We start from the raw sequence: 24,467 nt of genomic DNA, 5'->3' as shown, positions 1-24,467 counted from the left end.
CGGCTCCAGCTCCAGCGGTGGCTCCAGCAGCGGCGGCGGCGGCTCCAGCTGCTGCTGGGCTGCTGCGGATGCAAATGGCATCCGGAGTAGGGGACACCATTTGCGTCCCTATGGTAGCTCATGGTAGGCTATGTAAATATTTACGTAGCCTATCACAGCTAAAGCGGGGACGCAAATGGCGTCCCCTACGCCATTTGCGCTCCCGTTTTCTCTGTGATAGGCTACGTAAATATTTACGTAGCCTATCACAGCTAAAGCGGGGACACAAATGGCATTCTCTACGCCATTTTCATTCCCGCTTTAGCTGTCATAGGCTATGTAAAATATTACATAGCATATCACAGAGAAAACGGGAGCGCAAATGGCGTAGGGGACGCCATTTGCATCCCCGCTTTAGCAGTGATAGGCTACGTAAATATTTACATAGCCTATCATGGGCTACCATAGGGACGCAAATGCCGTCCCTTACTCAGGACGCTATCTGCGTCCACAGCAGCCCAGCAGCGGCTGGAGGCCCCACTGTGGGTTGGCCTGGCCGGTGGCTCCGCATCCTGGCCGCAGAGCGGAGCTGGCCGGGCAGGATTCCAGTGGGGAGGAATGGATCGCCTCCCCCGCTGTTGAGGATTTTGGGGGGAGGGATGGAGCGCCTCCCCCCCCCACGGATGTCCCTGGATGAAACCAGGTAAGTGTTTTGTACATCCCTAGTACAGATCCTACAGATAGGCTTTACCAAAAGCATTTTTAAAACCAAAGCCGAAATTTTCCTTGTGTCTTCTCCCCCACACACACACCCCAACCTGGGTGATTCAGAATGTTTATTTGCTAGCAAAAATGCCCATCAGAATGATAAACTCAGTATGTACGCAGAAAGAGGTGATATACTTTAGGGCACAATCCTATGGCCGCTAGTCAGCGGCTAGATGGCCATAGGATAGGTTGGTTCCTGGGAACTGACCTCGGAGCCCGAGCTCCAAGGTCGGTTCCTGGAGAACTGACCCCCACCCGCTCTCACTCCACCTCGTAGGCAGCACGGATTGGCCCTGTGCTCTGTGCTCATAAGAGCAGCATGGAGCAGAGAAAATGGGGCATTCCTGGGGGCGGAGCAGGGAAGTCAGAAATGCCAGTACGACACATCCTATCTGCTTTCCGGCCACCGCTTCCTGCTCTCCGAGGTCCTGTGGCTAGACAGCCAAAATTGGCTGTCTAGCCGTGAAAGCAAAGAGAGGGGACCAAGGAGGAGATATGCTCCTCACCACTCCTCCCACCCTGCACTGGATAGGCAGTCACCCCCGGGGTTGGCGTTGGAGGCAACCATCACTCCCTCCATGTATTTTATTGTTTTAATCTATTTTAAAGTGTTTTTGTAAGCCACCTTGAGTGCCATTTTTTGGTAGAAAGGCAGGGTATACATCATTCAAATCAATCAATAAAATAATAATATATGTTGCCAGGATTCTGGGAGGTGTGCCACACGATGATATAACAGCATCCATTGTGGGATCTCTAGAGGTTGGGGATTAGCCACCTAGAGTCAGAGGTGTTGTGGGGGGACAAGATTTATCATCATTTCAATAGTGTCCCCCAGTATAGACCCACAAGTATTCACTATAATGGGAGAAAGTAAAAGGGTACACTTGACACCACTGTGGGAGCTAAAACTGCTCCTTCCCCCTGATTAGCCCTAGTGTCTTGGAGTGAGGAGCACCGTTAGCCCCCTATGAACTATACCCCAGATTGTGTTTCTTGCTCATACTAGAGAGGGCTCAAATAGACATTACTTTAAGGGTGCAATCCTAGGCATGTTTAGACTGGTTGGGGAATGCTGGGAATTGTAGGACTTTTTTGGTCTAAACATGCATAGAATTGTGTCCTAAACATGTGCCTAGCTGCTTATTGATCCAGATTGAGGTACCTGAACCTAGTTTAGAGTAAAAATTGAAAAACAAGATGTAGCTGCTAGGCATACATTGAAAGTAATGGCATCTTTTGGCCCTGAGTGTGACTCTACAGTGGGATGGAATGCTGGAACTAGCTTTTCTAATATATAAGTAGAGAGCCATCTGTCTACATGACATTTTACACAGTAGCACAACAAGGCAGACAGGTCCCTCTCCCCAAAGAAGTGTTCAGCCTACAGTGGGAGAGAAAATAGAAGGAAGGAAAGAGGAACCAAGCTGTAAAAAAGAATGGGAGAGGAGGCAAGGGTTATGCGGATTGCTGTGCAACTATACTTGGGACCAAACTAACACTGACACAAGAAAACTATGATCACATCTCCCATCCCAACTTTTTTTTTTCCTTTCTCAAAGCAGCTGTGAATTGAGAAGGGGAGATATGAATTGGGGCCACACTGCTTAATGTACCTGTATGTTTCCCCTCTCCATGGCAAATCATAGCTGGGCAGTGGGATTTGCACTAAGGAATCATCGCATGGAGAAATGATTAACCCCCTCCCCTGGCACTGCACCCCCCCGCCCCTGTCCAAATTATACTTCTCCTACTCTGCAGCTGCTTGTAGGAAAATAAAGACATTGGGAGTAGGGATGCTGGAGAAATTCAAGATGGATTAAAATGAGTTTGGATTCCAAAGAATCCAACCTGTGGAATCTGCTGCGGAGTGCCCCCCTTAGGCTGCGTGGAGTCTGTGAACTTTCGGATGATTTTTTTACTTTCCAGAAATTTATACATATAAATCCGTAGATAAATACATACGTTTCTGCTGAGGAAATGTTGAATGGAATGGGGGACAATATACTAAATGTTACGTACTGAGGTAAATTATGTAAATACTTATGTAAATATTTACGTAATTATTTGCGTATTTTTCCACATGAAGAAAAAAAATATTCGCATCTGTAGGTGGATGACTGAATGAAAGGCACCTGACAATCCACGAAACACAGATGGAGCAGATTTTACACAGTCTGTACATCCCAAATTGGGAGATCTGATCATGGATCTCCCTGGCCACATGTGGTTTGGCCAGTACCTAGGATTAGGGATGTACAAATTACTTAACTGCTGTTCCAGCAGGGGGGGGGTCTGCAGGGGGGGAGGCGATCCGTCCCTCCCCCCAGAATCCTCGTTGGCCGGCTCCGCTCCGCGGCAATTCCGCGGAACAGCTGGCTGGCTCCAAAGCCCCATCGATACAACTGCCATTGCCGTATCGCTGGCTGGACTGATGAACTCAGACGCAAATGGCGTCCGGTGTAGCGGACGCCGTTTACATCCCTGCTCTTTGATGTGATAGGCTATGTAAATCTTTATGTAGCCTATTGCGCGAAGGAACCAGGACTCAAATACACCATTTGCGTCCCTGTTTTTTCACACAATAGGCTATGTAAAGATTTACATAGCCTATCATGTCAAAGAGCAGGGACGCAAATGGCGTAGTGGACGTCATTTGCGTCCACAGTCCATCAGTCCAGCCAGTGATATGGCAATGGCGGCCGTATCGCTGGGGCTTTGGAGCCGGCAGCAGGCAGGATCCAGCCAGTGAGGACTTTGCACGGAGGCAGAGGTAAGAGATCCAATCCTCCACAGACTTCGGGGAGCCTGATTTAATAGAATCCGGCCCCATAGGGGTCTGTCGAGGATTTCTCCGCCATCCCTACATTGGATTGGTTTGGGGTTGGGATAAGAACTAATGGGGCTACACCTTTGGAAAAGGCAGTGTTGTTGTTGTTGTTGGGGATGGTTTTTTTTTTTTTTTTAGAGAGAGAGATGGTATAGTGGCAGAAAGGCAGCATCCAAGTGGAAATAAATGATGGCTCATTGGAGACACACAACTGGATCACGGGGAAAAATGGGGAACAAAAACATGGCCCATATGTGAGCTGTAGATCCAATGCTCATAACCAGAACTAACGCTGGTGTTTCTGGAGCAGCAGTTCCACTACCAAAGAGACAAGCTGCAGGTCAGTATTAAAAATGGCTTCTCTCTTTGGAACAATGGCAACAGAAACAACACTCCAGTTGCCCACATAGTCCTCCCCTGCGTACTAGCGTCATGTCTATGGATCCTTGCTGTCACTTCCATACTGCTCACTCACTTATATTAACCCAGCTATCCAAAGGACTGTATTATCATTGCCTCTGCTACAATAGCTGGGCAGGAGGGAGAGCTGACACAACAGAATTTGCAAACTTGATGTGTTGATTTATCATTGCACTTATTATCTGATTTTTTTAAACCACTTTGCGGGGCCCAAAAGCTGAGGCACAAATAGGAGAACCAGCAATTTTCTTTGAAAATCCCTTTGAAGCTCATTTTTGCTCACTCCCATTTTCATTTTCAACCCATTTTTTGAATGGGAAAAATGTACATTTTGAACGGGAAAAGTAGGCATTTCTGTGTGTATTTTTCAAAAGTACACACTCTTACCCATCGACTAAAGTATGAAAATGAATATCTATTTTGAAAAATCTGGATTTCAAAGTGCACTTTTTTAAACACACACACACACACACACACTTTTAAAAACATGATTGCAAATTTGGGGATTTCTCAGGAAAAAAGTGCTTCTTCTTGTGTTCATGTTTGGGATTGCAAATGGGATATGTTCCCATGATTTGTGAACAGAAATGAAATTTTCATACATTCCTAAGTACAAATGTAAAAAATTAAATAAAATTTAATTTGTTTTGACTGCGATCCTGTTTTGGAAATACTCCCTCAAGGACTTCCATGCAGAAGGTGTTGGCACAACTGAGTTCAATGCAAGGTGATGAACCTTGGGAAATGGTTGCCATTCAAATGGATCTTACTTGTCTTTGCAAAGCAGCTTCATGAACTAGACAACAGAAATTCATTTGCTTGTAACTTTCGTTCACATCACGGACAGGTGAGGAGTTCCCTTATTGCCACGTTTGGAGAAACCCATCAGGAAGGACTGGGGTTGACATTTGAAAAAGTGTTTCCAAAGACCATGCTTTATTGTGTGAATCCTGATTAAGGCTGACAAAGTAACATTTATTTAACCTGGAAAAAGAGCTCTGCAAATCTGAACTTTGTGAAGTTACATTTGCTTCACTTTGAAGGATTTGGGCTTGGGCCTTCTTGTTCCTGATCCTGTTGTCACTTGCTGGATTTGGACTATAGGCAGGCAAAGCCAAACAAGTGTAGGGATGCCCTCTGGTACCCTTAGGCATGGCCAATGCCATTATACACCCCACTGGCCCCTAACAGAGAGCTCTGTTCTCTCCCTTTCCTGAAGGGCCTGCTTTTGGCCTGCTAACCTCTCCTGGCCTCAAACAGCATCAAGTGCAAAGCTATTCACTAATCAGGGAAGTCCTCCTGTAGTGACTGAAAATGTTGCTGCAGGCATCAATCAAACAGACGCATTTAAATGGATTAAAATTAATTAATGCATTTCAAAAACAAAATAATTTAATTTGTTACATTTATATCCTGTCTTTCTTCCAAGGGAGCCCAACATGACCTACATGATCCTCCTCCTCTCCATTTTATCTTCACAACAACCCTGTGAGGCAGGTTAGGCTGAGAGGCAGTGGCTGGCCCAAAGTCATCCAGTGAGCATCATGACCAAGGGCTCCTGAGTTGCAGTCCAACATTCTAACCACTACACCACACTGGCTCTCCTGAGGTGAGACACCCCTAGGGTCCCCTTAACCCTAATTGTGCACAACCCTAATTGTGCACAACCCTGATGTGCACAACCCTGATTGTGCACCCAATTGTGCACAACCCTAATTGTGCACAACCCTGATGTACACAACCCTGATGTGCACAACCATGACTATGAGATATTCTTGGCATCATCTGCTGTCGTTCCTTGTTGCCCAGTTGTGTACAGCCCTCGCCCTAGTTCATCCCACCCCCCAACCTTCAACCCCCACATATCTCCCCTTCACAAGAACTAATTTTGCCTGAGTGCCCCATTTACTTGGTATCAAGAAGAGTCACAGTATTAATTAAGAAAAGCTCTGCATGGCTTAGTGCCCTTCTCCCCACCACCTATTTGAGGAAGGAGGATATAATTAATCCCCAGCAGAGCACTGCTGTTCTAGGAGAAGCCATAATCTCTGTTGTGATTCCCCAAAGACTGTTGTTGTAGGCTACAAAACAGCATTTCAACTAAGAGCACTGTTCACGAAGCAACATGGAAAACAGCCGTCTTCTTCGTCTATTTATCAAAGCACTTGCAGCTCCCCCTTTCAGAGCTGATGAAACAATAAATATCAAGGAAAGAAAATATATCTTTATTCTAGGCATTTTAATAAATAAAGATTCTTTTTTTAAAACAAACAAACAAACAAACAAACAAGCCCATGCCACAACCCAGATGTGATGTCAGGTACATTGGCTTGCGACAACTGTTTTTGTTGTCGTTTGTCAAGATTTCATTTTCTTGGTTGAAATGTAATGAAATCCTTGGAAATTATGAAGTCATGGCTGTAATTTTTACTGCTCAATTAGTAGTGAAGGGTTCCAGTGGAGGCTGGTGGCTCTAATTTCGGTGGGGCTGTAAATCTATTCTGGGTTTTAGAAAGAACCATGCAAAACTCTAAAGGAGATATCCAAGGTGCTGAACCCCAAACAGGTTCAAGCACCTTGGATAACTCCTTTAGAGTTCTGGCTGGTTCTGATGAAAACCCAGAATGGATTTATAGCCCCACTGAAGTCGGAGCCACCAACCTCCACTGAATGGCTCACCTTTTAGGATCACAGTGAGGGCTTCTAGAAAAAGCAGCTGACAGATGTGTAATGAACATGGAAAGATCCATTGATTGCTCCCTGTTGTTTGGGGCTCATGGGCCCACCATATCCACTCCATACAATGCCCTGTAAATAGAAGGGCAGGATAGTTGGCTGCTCAAGTGTTCAATACAGGCCCAATATTAGCCCTGTTCACATGTTTAAAGGGGCTTCAGGGTCAGGCCTTTAGGGTCAACCAAGACATCATTCCTCTTGGCCCCACTGGAGGCATGGAAGCATTAGCATAGACATCTGAGGCATGGAAGCATTCACACATAGACCTCTAGGTATGGAGGCTTCTCCAGCCCCCAGGTTCTCAAACACTGAATAGTCATAAATACATGCAAAGGAAAGGATCAGTTCTGCCCAGCCAGTTTAGTGTGTCCGTGTCTCTCTGAGATTTGAACAGAAAGCACTGTCCTCAAGAAATACGAGTGCGCCGTTGATTTGTGACTTCTGGCACATTCTTTTTGGTCTGGTGGTTTTGATGCTCATGTCTGTATAAGGCGGTGATGAAATGGGCAAGATTGTCCCCCATCCCAGTGAGCCTTCTCATAAGGACTAGCTGCAAAATCCCTTGACAGTTTGAGACTGAATCTGTTTACTTGCTGATTTTTTTCATATTGTGCACATGTTATAGATCCAGAAAAGTTGGGAAATTGATAGGGAATGATTCTTTGAAGGACTGTGTGCACTCATTTGACAGCAACGCATTAACAATATTGAAAGTGTTGATATGGACCTTCCTTCATATATAACTTGCCTGGATTGAGTACTTAGGTGATTTATACATGTTTCCTTACAATTACATGTTTATCATAACTTTTGTGTGACTTGCTTTTGTCTGAGTGCTGGTCTTTGGTTTCCATGCAAATCAGTCTTGCATGCCAGTTCTTTGGGAAGATTTGAGAATAAATAGCTTTCCTTCACAGTCTTACACTGTTAAAATTAATGGCATCTTTGCTGGCAGCAATATAACCTCTCAGTGAAAAGAGGGACAAGGCATTTTTCACAAACAAAATCTGGGATTTCTTTTAAAAGGAAATGGGAATTGAGCTTTAAAAAAAAATATTATTCCTGATTGGCACCTATTTGCTCTTGGAACCTTGCCATCCATAGGAACAAAGTGTTATTGTTTCGCACTTAAAATGTATACCACCAACAGCAAATTTGCATTGATTTCACCATACTATGCCATAGAAGGTTAAAATGAAGAAGGTCTGGTCAAAATTGCTTTGTTCGGGAGCCTTAAGCCAGCAGAACTAGTGAAAACACAAGTATGTTGGGTGGGGTGGAATAGACAAAAATAATTCATAGTATATCAGGTCTAAATACAAAAAAATAAATAAAAATCCTCCTATTATATCTTGTGACACATGGGAGGGGAACCTCTGGACCATGGGACTAATCCAGCCCGCAGAGATTACCCATCTGGCCTACAGAGCCTCCTTGGTTTCCCCAAGGGGGCAGGGCTATGACCTGCAAATGGCAACTATTCATGGCATCCCCATCCCAGAGGTATTTACCAGAGTTGAAGGGGCTGTAGCTCAGTGGCAGAGCTCATGCTTGGTGTGTAGAAGGTCCCAGCCCAGGTTCAGTCCCCATCATCTCCAGGTAGGGCTGGGAAAGACTTGTGTCTCAAACCCTGGAAAGCCACTGCCAGTACTGAGCTGGCAATACTGAGCTAGATGGACCAAAACTCTGGCTGGGTAGAAGGCATCTTCTTACATTCCTAGAGAGATGTTATACTGACATCCCTTTCCTGTCTATTGTTGCCAAAAAAGTAACATTGTTGAAGAGTGTAATAATTTCCTAATTTAATTGGGCTTATTAAATGCCAGTATTTGCCACACTGATTGCAAGGAAATCTGTGTTTATTTGATAGTTCTTCCGAGTTAATTTTTGTCTTCTAAAATTGCATCTGCTATTTTTATATCTGCAATCGGAGGTTTTGTCTGCAGCACATAATTATGGGTTAATCAAGACATAACACAGGGCCCCCTGCCTACCTAGCTCTGTGATCTCATCTCTTTTTTTCATTCTTAGGATGCTTAGTAAGAGCCCAGGAGTCAGATTCTTTTCCCGTGCCGAAGACACAGCATTTTGTTTTATTTTAATTGACTGCATAAGCACCCTTTCCTCCAACTTAATTCAACTTAGGCTTCTGGGAATGAAAAACAGGTCAACGCTTTCAATAAAAATCTTACTGACAGTGCAACCCCCATATGTGTCTATGAGCCAAGTCAGTAGCTGGGACTGAAGACTAAGTCAGGAGCAAAGGACAAACAAGGAGGCAAAGTCCAGGAGCAAGCCAGAAGTCAGGATTGAAGGACAAACAAATGCAGTGGTGGAAGGAGGGGGGATGATGGGGGCCTCCAAAATGTAGGTGCATGCATGTGGCCTGCGTGTTGCCCACCCTTGGGCCAGATGGATGAATGTTTAGATTCAATAGAAGGCATCTTCACCCTATAATGATGTCTTACACCTTCAGTAAGTAGTTAATAATGCACTGTGGACTCTGGGTTGGCTGGGGGCAACTCCACATCATAGATGTTCCTTTCCTCAGAATCACAGAAATACAGCAATACTTGGCATATGTTCCAACAGTGATTGCATTGGGCTTGGTTACAGTATCAGGCTTCACACCGTAGGCCTGGCACTGTCCCTTTCCTTGCTCAAGGCTCTGAGTCAGGGCACCCCCGAAGGCCTTGGGTGCTATGATGCAAGTTTTCCTCCATCTCTGAATTGCCTCCTACCCTAGTGTGCTGTCTCATCTTGGCTTTTCTACCACACCCCTCTTGCCATCTTGAGCCCAACTGGCAGTAGCTTCTGTACTTCTCCAAGAATCCCACTCTCTGGCCTGGGTCCCTACTCTTTCCTCCTCCTCCTCCTCCTCTTGTACACATGCTTCCCCTTCCTCCTCCTCTGATTTACTCTCCTGCCAAACCTTTCCTTCTTATTTCCTGGAGCCATGGGCCCCACCCTTCCTCTGTCGTACCCTCCTCAGTTAGCCTGTCTGTGTCCCAGCTGCCCCTTCAAGGCTGAGTCTGCTAAAGCCTTTCAGTCTCTATCAATGCCTTTCCTTGCGCTATTTCTCCCTCAGACTGATCAAGCTCTTGTTCACCCACTTGGAGTCCCTTACAGTGCACTCCTGTCTACATGTACTCAGAAATAAGCCCCATTGTTTTCAATGGGGCTTACTTCTATTTAGGTGTGTACAGAAGGACACTGTTGGGAGGGGTGATGTTTCCGATGAAGAGCACATGCTTTGCACAAAGAAGGCCCCAAGTTCAATCTCCAGCTTCTTCAGATAGGGCCCCAAAGAATCCTGCCTAAAATGCTGGAAAGCGGCTGTCAGTCAGTGTCGACAGTATGGGGCTAGATGGATCAATTGTCTGACTCAGTATAAGGCAGCTCCCTATGTCCCTATGTCCGGCTTGTGAGCTTCCCGCAGGCATCTGGTTGACCAATGTGCAAACAGAATGCTGGATGAGATAAACCTTTGGTCTGATCCAGCATGTCTCTTCTTATGTTCTTCTGATTGCAGCCTTAGCCGCTCTTCTTCAACCTGACTCCCTATTAGCTCACAGGGCATCCACCCCACATTATACACGTGCGCTTGCATATGCACAGACACACCAGTTGTCAACAGAATATTGAACCATATTTTGAGGGACTGTCTTGGAAGAACCAGCCAAGGGATTCTGAGAGATGCAAAAACAATTCAGTATGACCAGCCAAGTTTCCTAGGCAGTGTATGTGTGTGCACATCCAGCAACTGGCATGCCAGAGGTGAGCATGAGAACTGGTCGTATTGCTCATATTATCATATATTGCTCATAGTATGTGCACACCCAGGAAAACATTCTAACGTTCTCAAGCAAGCTCATGCTAGGTCAAGTCACAGGTTCTCCTCTGACTGCAAATCTGGCTATGTTTCAAGGTATCACTCAAAGAGGTGTGTGTGTGTTTTTTTTAAGAAAATATAGAAAAAATATATGAGAAATGGGAGGAGGTAGTACTTGATTATATCACTTTGAAGAAAGGGAACTTCTTCTGCAAGATTAGAAAAGCTCAGGTGGTATGGCACAAGTGATCACTTTGTAAGAGGCTTTAAAAAAAGAAAAGAAAGGTGTCAAGAAGGTACAAAGGTTTTGAGTCATAAAAATAATAATAATAAACCTGGCTTGTAAAGCAATAAATGAGATGCGGGGGGGGGGAAGAGAGAGAGAGAGAGAGAGAGAGAGAGAGAAGTACAGGGAGCAGGCAACATTTAAAGGCATGTTTGAAATATTTGAAGGTGGTCCTTGGTCCCCGTTCAGGGCTTTCAGCTTTCATGCACTTGAAAGTAAATGAGGTTTCTACAAGGTCAGCGTTGCATTTAAACTAGGACAGTTTTTGCACATCCTGATGCTACAGAGAAGGAAATCAAAATCTTAAAACACGGGTGGGGATAGCAGAGCCTTGTTGTTAAAAGGTCGATGCAGGAACATTTTCCGTTCATTGGGCAGGGCTCATTCTAGAGATGGGGTGAGATTATTCAAATACGCATGCCAAGAATTCCTCCTGGAATTGTGATGAGCAGAATTAAGGTTCCTACAGCCCACCTTGAGCCGGCTCCTGACTTGATTTTGCTCACACACATACACCTAGACCTCTGCTGGCTACTATCTTTTTTCCCTACCGCAAGGACACCCCCCCACACACTATGGGGAAGGGGAAGGGGATTTGCAGGTGGCAGGTGGCTCCTACAAAGATGGGAGAGGACTGGTAAACTTATCCACCTTCAGGTACGTGATGCATGTAGTGTCTTTGGCACCGGGTATCAGTTGATTGAACTACAAGCCCCATGATCCCTGGGAAATTATGCTGTAAGCATCATTACAACCAATAACAGGCCTGATAGACCTGAGGGTCTGCTCTGAATTTCCCCACCTGCCAAAGTATGGCAGGTATCTCTAAAAAAGCAGGGCCTTTTTAGTGGTGGCACTAGCCTTGGAATGGCGTCCCCAGGGAGGCTTACCTAGCCCCAACACTGAATATGCTTAGTTGCCAAGTTAAGAACAGAGGTTTCAGAGGGTGCGGGACTTTGGTGTGGGCTGGGGCTATTTTAGCTGTATGGATGATTAAGGGTCATTTCATATATTACGGAAGCCTTATGCAGGTGTTTAACCTGCACACATGAGGGCTAAAAGGATGTGGGGAGGAAGGTGCACATGCAAGCGCCACCCCCAATGTCCCCATATGTGCTGGCCCCACCCTCCCTGTTCCCTTAGTTGTTCCTGAACCCCCTTGTTCCTGAACTCATCATTGCTGATCTCCCTACTCCTGACCAAGCAAATGCTCCCTTCAGACCTTGCTGCTTAACATGGCAAGATCAGGAACAGGGAAGATAGGGGTGTTGGGGATGGGGCTTGCATGTGCACCTTCATCCCACCAACATTTTTGCCCTCATGTGTGTGAACTGAACATCTGCATAGGGCTATAGTTAAGATCAGAAGCACTGCTATGCCTGGGCCAATGGGGCTCCAGCCCCGAATCTATTTCCCAGTGCCTCTGATCTATTGCACAGGGCCTGGAGTGTCCTTTGATCTCAGTGGAAAGGGTATTTTTCCTCTCAACTTTATTACTACACAGGGGCAGTTTTCAAGGGGGATTGCAGTTGGGGAGGGGAGGGAAGAGTTAATTATCCCCTTCCCACATGCTGCAACACCCCCAACCCCAATAAAAACCCTTCTGCCTGTATGGCACTTAAGGTTAGAAAAAAACTTTTCCTCTTGGTTTGGGATGATCTGGGCAGGGTGCAAATTAATTGAAGAATATTGTATTTGAGATGATTCAGATAGAAATTAATTGGCTGGTTTTACCACCTATGAAATTTAAATAAATCCTAGTAATTATTTCTGAATTTGCATATAATAGATACAAATTTATATACAGATTATATGCAGATTTGTGTCCGATGGGCCTGAGCCCTGAATCTTTTACCTAGCAATGCCCTTGCTTAAGACGTTAACCCAGCTACAATATTAGCATATCTATTCTTCCCTGTAAACTTAAACAGAGCAACCAGCCATGGCTGTAACTTCTCCCTGGCCCAAGACAGATTTTAATGTAGGAAGTCCCCCCACCCCTTTTTTGCATCCATTATCCAGCCTTTTCCCCAGACTAGGGATATACAGATTTTGTTAAATTCGCTCCCTCTGTGTTTCGTGGGTTGTCAAGCATCTTTTGATTGGTTGCTTGCTCATTAATGTAATCAGATTTTTGTAGGGATGGTGGAGAATTCCACCATGGACTCCAATGAGGCTGGATTCTAAAGAATCTGGCTCCCCAGAGCCCGTGGCGGAACGGAACACTTACCTTTGCCTCCCCATGGAATCCATTTCGGCCAGATCCTCTGGCTCCAGATTTTCAGCAATACAGCCACCATGATGTATCGCTGGCTGAAAGGACTGACTGCGGATGCAAATAGCATCCTGGATGCCATTTGTGGCCCTGTTTTTTCATGTGAAAGGCTACACAAATATTTGTGTAGCCTATCGCGTGAATGAAAAGCACGGACGCAAATGCCATCCAGGACGCCATTTGTGGCCATAAAGGTCTTGGTTTAAGCTAAATGCAGCCATTTACGGCTGCATTGACCTTAAACTAAGGTACCTAAATAGAGCCTTTACGGTCACAAATGGCATCCTGGACATAGGGATGTACGAAAGTTCCCCCACAGATCTCGGGGAGGCCGAATGCCAGTGCATTAGGCCCCCTGAAATCAGTGGCGGAACAGCTTGCCCCCCCGCCCCCCCGGGACGAGACTTACCGTGGGCGGATCTTCCTGGCGGCTTCGGCAGCGACTCTGGCAGTGGTTCAGCAGCGGCAGCTGCGGCGGCCGGTCTTCCGACCGGCTGCCGCTGTCGCCATTTCCAGGTTAAAAAACAAAACAAAACACGATAGGCTACGTAACGATTTACGTAGCCTATCATGGCTAGATTTTAAAAAAACACCGTGATAGGCTACGTAAATCTTTACGTAGCCTATCACGGATGACTTAAAAAACACAAACAAACAAACGCGCGTACGCAAATGGCGGCAGCTATGGCCGCCGCCATTTGCATTCCTTATTTTGGCATGTCTTAGTCTACATAAACATTTACGTAGACTAAGACGGCGAAAATAAGGGGAACGCAAATAGCGTAGACGCTACGCTATTTGCGTTCCCCTTATTTTCGCCGTCTTAGTCTACGTAAATGTTTACGTAGACTAAGATGTGCCAAAATAAAGAACGCAAATGGCGGCGGCCATGGCCGCCGCCATTTGCGTACGCGCATTTTTGTTTTTGTTTTAAATCAGTCGTGATAGGCTATGTAAACATTTACGTAGCCTATCACAGCTGACTGCAGGGACGCAAATGGCGGCGGCTATGGCCGCCGCCATTTGAGTCCCTGCTAGCCAGTGGCCGGATGTCCGGCTGCTGACGGAGCTGGCCGGCAGCTCCGCAGAATCGCTGCGGAGCACAGCCAGCCTGCCAGGATTCCGGAATGGAGGAACGGAGCGCCTCCCCCCCAGCCAGGATTCCGGTGGGAGGGACGGAACTCCTCCCCCCCACCATCAACATAATCTGCGAAAAGGTGACTTTTGTACATCCCTACCTGGACGCCATTTGGATCCGCAGTCAGTCCCTTCAGCCAGCGATACGGCATGGCGGCCGTATCACTGGAAATCCGGAGCTGGCTGGCAGCTCTGCAGAATCGCTGTGGAGTGGAGCCGGCTGAAGAGGATTCCGAGGGGAGGAATGGATCGCCTCCCCCCCTGCAGACCCCCTGCCCCAAGACGGAAGGTAGGGGTTTCGTCCATCCCTAGATTTTTGTATGAGAATTTTGTTCCTGTTTGCAAATGCTCATTTGCACCAATGTGCACTTGTGCAAATGCACATTTGTGAAAATGCATATCAGTGCAAATGTGCACTTGTGAAAATCTCCCCCCAGTGTTTCTTTTAAAATGCTCTGCAAGTCCACAGAAGCGGCACAACTTGGAAAAAGCTGGTCTGCTGCAGAATCCAAAGGTCAAATTTAATAGAAATCTGAACATTTGCATCTGTTGAGGATTTCTCCATCATCCATACCCCAGACCACACCCAAAGACTACCCAGATGATGCTTCTGTAGATGAGTTGATCGGGTTGTGCGGAGCTGTTGCAGGCCAGCTGATCACCTCACACCTTGAAAGAACCACAGTTGATTCAGCTTATTTCTTAGGAAACAAATACTTTATAGAAAGAAAATACGGCCCGCAAAGTGTGGCTCACCCATCTGGGAGAAAAGGATCAGAATATGCATGGCAAATACAAATAAGAAATTCAGAAGTGAGTAAGGGTCTTCATTGCCTCTGGGGGATTTTGCTCAGCTCACAGGCAAACAGATTTGGTCTCAAACAGTCTTTTGGTGTTAATCCCTTGAAGCTTTGTAATGCATTTTCCCCTCCCCCTCCCACACAAGCGACTGGGACCACATTTCATTTCAAGCGGACAGAAGCAGAGATGTCAAGGTCATGCTTTCTCTCACTACTTTGCTGAGGCAATCAAATGCCGTGACTCCGTAGGCGGCGGCCAGCTGGACTGGACTCAAAATGTCTTCCACGAATACTGCCACATATCTAGCTTAATCCTGCTTTGCATTTTAAAAGTTTAATTCAGGTGACTCTCATGAAAGGATTCCCTAATTCAAGCAGCCTCACCTGGTTCTCACACAGAAATACTTTATGTTGCCTTCGAGAGACGTGGAGGAAATAAGGCCAGCAGCAAAGGGACTTTCATGTTATTTACTGCTTTATGAAGAGAGCGGCAGTGGAAGAGCATGAACGGTGGGTGGCAAGAGAGTATGGAGTTGAAATAATAAGCTGGGCAGAGAGGCAAAGAAATATCCAGTGAAGTAACATCTTCATTTGAAAAACAAAGCACAGGCAGCAGAAGTCTGAAAGCCATACCTGAATCCAGACCTGGGATGTGGGTTTTCCAACCCAGCAGGGCCGGCCCTACTGTTAGGTAGAATGAGATGACCACCACAGGTGGTAGATGCTGGAATGGAGGGGGGCAGCAGTGGTAGCCTCCTGGTTGTACTTCTTGAGTCTCCCTCTGGCCATTCCTCTCTGCTGGAAGATAGAGGTGTGTGTGGCCTGCAACCTGCACTATGCCCCCTGACCTAGCATGTTGACCATAGGTGTGGTGGAAGATGCTTTGCCATTGTCAGTGCTGAAGTAAAACTTAACTGCCAGTCCAGTTGGCTTCTGAATGTGGAATATGAGAAGGGTGCCATCTTGTCCTTTGCCTCAGGCAGCAAAATGTCTTCATTCAGCCCTGCAACCCAGGAACCCTGAAGTCCATTGCTGGAACTGTAGCCTGAAGCTGAAGTCCAGCAGGGAAAAGATCCAGTATCATTGACTGCAGTCAATGAGAAAACTTGGTACAAACTGAAAACTTGGTATTCAGTCCACTGCAGAGAAGTGATGGGCAAGGTCTCTTGATTCAGGTGGGTTCACCTCAAACAAATTTGGGGCTCAATTCAACAGGAGCCCAAATTAAGGTTGTTTAAGCTCAGCCCTATTCTAAGCTTAGACCACTGGTAATGCACTCCTGCCAAAAGTGACTTGGATGCAACTGACAAAGTGAGCTTTTTGGCCCATGAAAGCTTATACCACCATGTTTTTGTAAGTCTTTATGGTGTCCCAAGGTCAGGGTGGACACTTGTGAATTGCCAAAAAGGAGGAGAAAAAAGCACAGTTATTTGCATTAAATTTGCATATGCTAATTTATATGTATAGATGCAAATATAGAAATAACTATTAACATTTAAATCAAACTACGATATATCTCATCATAGTGAGGAAGATTGTGACCAGGTGACCTGTGTGCCTGCTCGTTCTGTCTGCTGTCTAGGTGCTAACTGTGGATGGGTAGCTTCAAGGCCCCACTCTTCCTTCTGATGGCTCTTGATCTTTATACCAGACTTAAACTGGACAACCCTTCAAATATAGGATGCCTTCAAATAGAGGACTGTGCTCTAGCAGCCCTTCAAATAGAAGACTGCTTGTGTGAAAGAGGATACCTGGCTATGGATGGATCCATCCATTCCTCTTTTTCCCACATTCCACTTTTTAAAAACAATCTCAGGTTCTTTCTGTCCTGAATATAAGGACATTTGTGAATTGTGGTAATTCCCCCCCCCCCCCAAATGAACTGGTGAAATTCTCATTCATCTCTGCAACAATATGCTTTCGTGTTTTGTTGCAACAGACTAGTAATAGTCCTCTGGCATTTCTTCAGTTTAGGCTCCTTGAGATCAATGGCTCAAGCTGAGAGCTAGAGTGCAGCACTCTAGCACTGCTTTGTTGGGCAGGCAAAAACAGAAGGCCGGGCCCCTGGTATTTATAGGAGGCCCAATCCAGAGGCCCCATCATGCCTGAAAATGGCAGGGGACAATGCTGCACACCTCCTTTCTCTTGTGTTCCTGGAGAGGGCCTGAGCAATCACAGTGCCATGACATTCCTGGCCCATGCCCTGGAATTGTTGGCAAACACAGTTTATTTCTCTGCACAGCAGTTAACTTCCGAGGGGCTGACAAGAAAGAGGTGAGGAATCAGGTGTGTATGCATATGTTTAGTAGGGAACACAATCGAAACCAACTGAGTCCTTAAGCTGCTGTAAACAGTGCGAGCAATTGGGCTACATCTGGCAAAGTCATTTTGGTCTACCTGCTAAATTGTTGGAGTTACTTCAATTTGATGAAGTAGCTTTTCAAAGCACAACTTGAAAGCAATGGACAGAAAAGCAAGACTGCCCCAGTCTACCCCATTATCATTTTCTTTCAGCTTGATTGCTCTAACATCTTCTATTAATCCTGTCGCCCACAGCTATGGAGAAATGCACAATTAGGTTAGGGAAATCAACAGTAAAATGATGGCTGGGTTGAATTAGTCATTCATTTTCCCAGACACACCAAGATTGACCATAGAGTCCTAAGGACTCCCTTAGTGATTAAGAGACATGAACTATATAGCGATGAGACTTCCCATCATCACTTGTGCATTTTTTCAACTTAAACGCAATTAAGAAAAAATGACCTGATGATACTGGACCAATTTCTAGAATAAACCACCCACATTGCAGTTGAAGCTTGGTCCAGATCTTATTGCAGGCATCAGCAGCTGGGGCGGAACCTCTTTGGCATAATCTGGTCCTTTGAGGGGCAATGCCTGCCCCCACTCAATTGCCCCAACCCAGAGATGGGTGAGGGGCATGGAGGGACTTGCAGCCATAGCTGAAGAGTGTGTTGACAGGCCACTAGTATGCACAAGGGCAGGGAGGGCTTGGTCCACCACCCCCCTTTCTCAAAATGATATTGTGCTTTCAAAGTTCAGATCAAAAACTAGGATGTACAAATCAGCAAAACTCCAGCTCACCAAAGTTCTCCAAATTCCATCTTGAAGGTTGTTCTGATTCAAGTCCGTATCAAATTGCAAGCATTGTTTTTCTTTCCGCATGAAAATCCATCCTTATTCTCGAGCGTATTTTTTCCCAAACATATGCATCAACTGTGCACATCTTTGAAATGTGCACATTCTTCTCCCACTGATTAAAGCACATTTGTGTGCATTTTTCAAAATGACTCATTTTTTTTCATACACATTTTTCAATGGTATGCATGCTGTTGAACACATCTTTGGGGCCCGTGAATGCAAAGTGCATCCGAAAGGTGCCAACTGGGTAAAGACTGATCAAAAATGAACTGAAACAAATTTCTCATAATCCCTATCATGAACGTGGTCTCATTAATCAAAAACATCATGAACATATTTAAAGATATTGGCCTTAACCAGTTCTAGGCAAGGACCATAAGGCTGCACATCTTATGCATACTTTCCTGGGAGTAAGTGCCATGGAACTCAGGGGGACTTACTCCTGAGTCAAGATGCATAGGACTGCATTGTTAGCCAGTCACATGTGGCATCTAAAGATGGAGATGTGTCTCCAGTCAGTTTACCAGGGCTGGGGTCGGCCCATCTGTGATGTAGATGGAGATGCACCAAGAGGCACATCTGCACTGGCTACATGTGGAGAAGATTACTTCTATGCATGGATCTCTCTTGCTGGATCAAAGCAATTGTCATCAAAGACTGATGCAACACAAATGCATGGCAAGAATAGCAGCATCACTTAAAAATAAATGCCACAAATTATTTGTGCATATCATAAGCTACTGCTAGCTGGGTCAGCAATTTGTTCCTTGTTCTCCCGATCTCAGTAAAGCAGACATATGCCCCTGAAAGAAAAGGGGGGAAGGAAAAGGGAGTGGGGGGGGCATAAGCCACACAAAGCATATTGGCATAAAAAATGAAATTATTCTGATATAGCCTTGTTGTTGTTGTTGTTGTTCAGTCGTTCAGTCGTGTCCGACTCTTCGTGACCCCATGGACCATAGCACGCCAGGCCTTCCTGTCCTGTGCTTTCTCCCGGAGCGTGTTCAAGTTCATATGCATTGCATCGGTGATGCTATCTAGCCATCTCATCCTCTGCCATCCCCTTCTCCTTTTGCCTTCAATCTTTCCCAGCATCAGGGTCTTTTCCAGAGAGTTTTCCCTTCCCATTAGGTGGCCAAAATATTTCAGCTTCAGTATCTGTCCTTCCAATGAGCACTCAGGGTTGATTTCCTTTAGGATCTGATATAGCCTGGAGGGCCTCAAAGTCCAAGGACTTTACTGTTGATCACTTTAATTCCAGAAGGCTCTTTGTAAAAACATCTATGGAAAAAAAAAAAACACCTTCGAAGAGGGCAGAATAAATGAATAAGTTAAATCATTTTTTCAAACCAAATAAAACAGTGCATCAAAGGTAATCCTCTCTTTATGAAACTGAATACAGCATATTGTAATTGAAATGCTTGCTTTAAAAGGATGGAAAATAAAAATGCCCAGCAGGACAACCTGATCACAAATTGAACAGCAAAACAACTCATGTATTTTAATACCAGTTCAAGTGGAAAGGGTTAAGGTCAACTGCTAATGGTTTGCTTGAATGAAACATTAATATATGTCCCCTTGCCATTTTTGTTTTTTAGTTGCTATGAAATATTAAAACATTAAAAAGAAAACATTTACTTTCCCCAGAGCTGAAGAGCATGCTTCCAAACTTCAGAATTCACAATGATTGGTTCCCTTGGGTTAGAAATATTAAGATCGGCTGGCAGATTTGGAGGTTGCTACAATGGAGTCTTGCATCTAACAGTTCTGAGAATTTTCAGATGCCTGCTGGTTAATGTCAAAAAAGCATTTAAATGCAATCTAGGGTTCTGAGTGACTCTTATTCCCAAAGCTTTCATGGCATTTTGCTGCCAGTAGAATCATGTTTTATTTATAGAATTGCCCAACGTACTGATGTGGTTTTCCATACTGACAAATGCTTGACCAGCCTTTCCACATCCATCTTTCTCCGCTAAAACTTGTGTTATATTATTTTGAGACTAGATCTTGTTATTCATATGTGCATATATATATGAGTCCTGTGGTCAAGTAGGGGTTTTGTAACCAACCTTCTTGTAATGAAACCTCAAGAAGTTTCCTCTAAAATAAAAGAACAACAACAAAAGAACGAGATAAACACATGAATACAGTAAATATAACAGTTTATGGTTAGGATAGGAGGTCTCTTGGCTTTCCAAACATAAAAGAAAAGAAGCTATTGCAAAACATTTCTCTGCCCAATGAGAGGATATAATTCATAGCTACAGAATTATTGTAGGGATGGATGAATCTGTCCATTTCAGTTTCTCATTTTTCCAACATTAAGTTCATTTTGTCCCATTTTTAGATTTATTTATTACATTTTTATTCCGCCTTTTTTCCTCCTTAAGGAACCCAAGGCGGTGTACATAATCTTCCTCCTCTCCATTTTATCCTCACAACAGCAACCCTGTGAGGTAGGATGGGCAGAGAGTCTGTGACTGGCCCAAAGTCACCCAGTGAGCTTCCATGGCCAAGTGGGGACTAGAACCCGGATCTCCCGACTTCCAGCCCAGCACTCTAACCACTACACTGTACTGGCTTTCAGATCAGTTTAATGTGTTAGACTATTCCTTCAACCTCTTCCATTGAAACCAACATGATTTCAAAATGTTTTACTTTAGATGGGTGGTGCCCACAATGCCAATAAAGCCAAGTTACATTCCTGCTGCTTGGATCCATTAAAGTTCCAGGCTAGCCTTAAACTCTGTGCCATATTTCAATCCAGAGATTTTATTTATTTTTATTTTATGTATGTATTACATTTCTATACTGCCCCACAGCCGAAGCTCTCTGGGTGGTTTACAAAGGTTAAAACATTAAAAATACAATATGCAAAATTTAAAAATATAAGAAACACACAAACAGACAGTGTGCACAATTTACACAAGATGTTACATATCATTTTGTCCAAGTGAATTAACAGCACAATCTGATGCATAATTACCTGGGAACACTTACTGAGCACAGCACGATTTACTTCTGAGTAAACATGCACTGCATTGCCTATTGTAAGTGTTTGTAGTTCCAAGTTGAGAAGCCTAAACAGGAATGTAGATGGCACTGAAGGTGCATTTAGTCTCATGAGCTCTGTGGTTTATATTTATTGTGAGACAAGCCAGTTTGTTTCAGCAATACAAATTTCGCACTACACATTAAGAATTCAAATATCTGAGAGGGATGCAAAGATCACAGAAAATTCACATATGGAGGCTCTATGTGGATTATGGTTGTTTTTTGTTTTTTACTACAGGGTCAATGTGATTTCTCCCATGTGTACTCTGTCTTGCTGGAAAAAAAAACAATCTACAGTAGGTGGCAGCAAGATGTGAAAACAGAATTTTCACTTCAGCCTTGAAGCAAAGTAAATAGTGGCCTGGTTTGCACATAACACTAACCCATGGCATGGGTTGTTGAATTCTGAGTTGTCATGATGTGTGAATTGGGCTGTGCTAACAAACCATGGTTTGTAAAATATGAACAACCTACAAAGAGATCCCATGGGTTGCTGTTGGGCTGTGAACTCTGGTGTATTTAAGCCATGGGTTGTTGTTATGTGTGAACTCAGAACTGTGGGTTGTTCATGGGTTGTTTCACCAGCCTTCAGAGGCAGTGGGCAAGAGTGGTAAACAAACAAACAAACAAACAAACAAACAAACAGAAAAGACCACCCAACCCCAGCCACCCTACATGCCAGTACTATAGTGCTGCAAAGGCATTAGGGATTCAGGGAGGAGGAGAAGATGGAAGGAGACAAATAAACAACCTGGAGATTGAGAAAACAAACCATAGTTTGTTCAATTGTCTGAGAGACAAACTCAGGGTAGGGCAATAAACTATGGGTTACATAAACCATAGGATAGCATTATGCGCGAACCAGTCATGTATGGGTGTGCGCACACAGAGATGGCTGCTATTATGTAATAAAAACATGCACGACAATGGCATTCATGCTATTCATGCCATGTCTAGTTTGGCTCAAAGATTTACTGAGGAATTAATAGAATCCAATTTGTGTGACCTTGCATTCTCAGGGACAAATTCTAAAAGCCTCCACAGTCTTGGGGGAAAAAAACTGAGATAAAGTCTGATTTAACTGTGTAAATTCTATGTGTGTTTATTCGGAAATAAGCCCCACTGTGTTCAATGTAGGGGTGGACGAAAGTGACTTACCTTTCAGCGAAGCTTGTTCGCGGTGGGGGGGAGGCGCTTCGCTGCTCCCCCCGCAAAGTTCAGGCCGGGGGGGGGAGGCTTCCCGCCTCGCCCGGCCAAAATTCAGGCTGGGGAGGAGGCTTCCCGCCTCGCCCAGCCACGAACTCCAAAGTTTAAAAAAAACAAACAAAACGCCCCCGTGATAGGCTACGTGATGATTAACGTAGCCTATCACGGCTAGATTTGCAAAGTCAGCCGTGATAGGCTACGTCAATCGTCACGTAGCCTTTCACGGGTGACTTAAAAAAAAAAAAAGCGCGTACGCTAATGGCGGCCCCCATAGGGAGCCGCCATTCGCGTTCCTTATTTGGTCGCCGTAGTCTACGTAAATCTTTACGTAGACTACAGTGACCAAATAAGGAACGGGAATGGCGGCTCCCCATGGGGGCTGCCATTATCCGTATGCGCTTTTTTTTTTTTTTTAAAGTCACCCGTGATAGGCTACGTGACGATTGACGTAGCGTATCATGCCTGACTTTGCAAATCTAGCCGTGATAGGCTACGTTAATCGTCACGTAGCCTATCAGGGGGCGTTTTTTTTTCTCTTTTATTGCAATGGCGGCAGCGGCAGCCGGTCAAAAGACCGGCTGCCGCTCCCGCCCCGCTCGAACACCCGCTGAACCACCGGCCGGACATTCGACGAAGGTAAGTCCCGTCCCGGGGTGTGTGTGCGGGGAGAATTTCTCCCTGAAACTTGTTCAGGGGGCCGAACACGTTGACACTCGGCCCCCTGAAGTTTCGGGGAGAAATTCTCCACCATCCCTAGTTCCAGTACTTCTTGGACGGCTGATTCCAGAAGGTGGTGCTGGGGGATTATTGCTCTGTGCCTTGGCAATTATGCCATGGGGTTCCACAGGGCTCTATTTTATCCCCTATGCTGTTCAACATCTACATGAAACTGTTGGGGGAGGTTATCCAGGGGATATTGAAGTGCTATCAATATACGGAGGACACCCAACTCTACCTCTCTTTTTCCATCAAACCCAGGTGAGGCAGGGGCTGTTCTAAATCAGTGCCTGGACATGGTGATGGACTGGATGAAGGCCAATAAACTGAAACTCAATCCAGACAAGACGGAGGTACTGTTAGTGGGTGGTTTGTCTGCCTGGGTAGGTAATGTTCAACCTGTTCTGGAAGGGCTTGCACTCCCCCTAAAGGATCAGGTTCATAGTTAGGTGGTGCTCTTGGACCCAGAACTGAGACACAGGTGAACTCAGTGGCACAGAACACTTTTTATCAGCTTAGGCTGATATACCAACTACACCCTTATCTGGACAGAGATAGCCTAGCTACAGTTGTCCATGCTCTGATAGCTTCTTGTCTTGTCTGGTTTACCGCAATGCATTATATGCGGGTCTGCCTTTGAAAACAGTCCGGGAACTTGAGCTAGTCCAAAATAGGGCAGCAAGATTGTTAACTGGGACTGGCCAATGAGATCATATTATACCAGTACATTTTCAGCTGCACTGGCTGCCAGTCCATTTCCAGGCCTGATTCAAAGTGCTGGTATTGACATTTAAAGCCCTTAATGGCTGTGGTACCCTGGTTGTGGAATGAGCTCCCTACAGAGGTTCACCTGGCACCTACATTGTACTCCTTCTGGCCCCAGGTGAAGACCTTTTTATTCTCCCAGAATTTTAGCATTTTAGCTTCCTAGTCTTCTAGCACTGGTGTTTTAAATCTGTATTTTAAATCTCTGCACTGCTGCTAGGTTTTATTCTGGTTGTACTGCTATATTGAGGCTTTAAGCTTTCATATTTTATATAGTTTTATGCTGCATTTTGTGGTTTTAATTTCTGTGAACTGCCCAGAGAGCTTTGGCTATTGGGCAGTATAGAACTAACTAACTAACTAACTAACTGACTGACTGACTGACTGACTTACTAACTAACTAACTAACTAACTAACTAACTAACTAACATTGGAACAATTAGTCACAGAATCACTGTGGAGTCTTGGTTTAATCTAGGCCTGTGTTGAATCTTCCCTTG

This window comes from Heloderma suspectum, chromosome 3, assembly GCF_057233095.1.
Source record: "Heloderma suspectum isolate Gila_16-S chromosome 3, 16-S_ref, whole genome shotgun sequence".
In the NCBI taxonomy this organism is placed as follows: Eukaryota; Metazoa; Chordata; class Lepidosauria; order Squamata; family Helodermatidae; genus Heloderma; species Heloderma suspectum.
Note: the sequence above shows the minus strand (reverse complement) of the source record.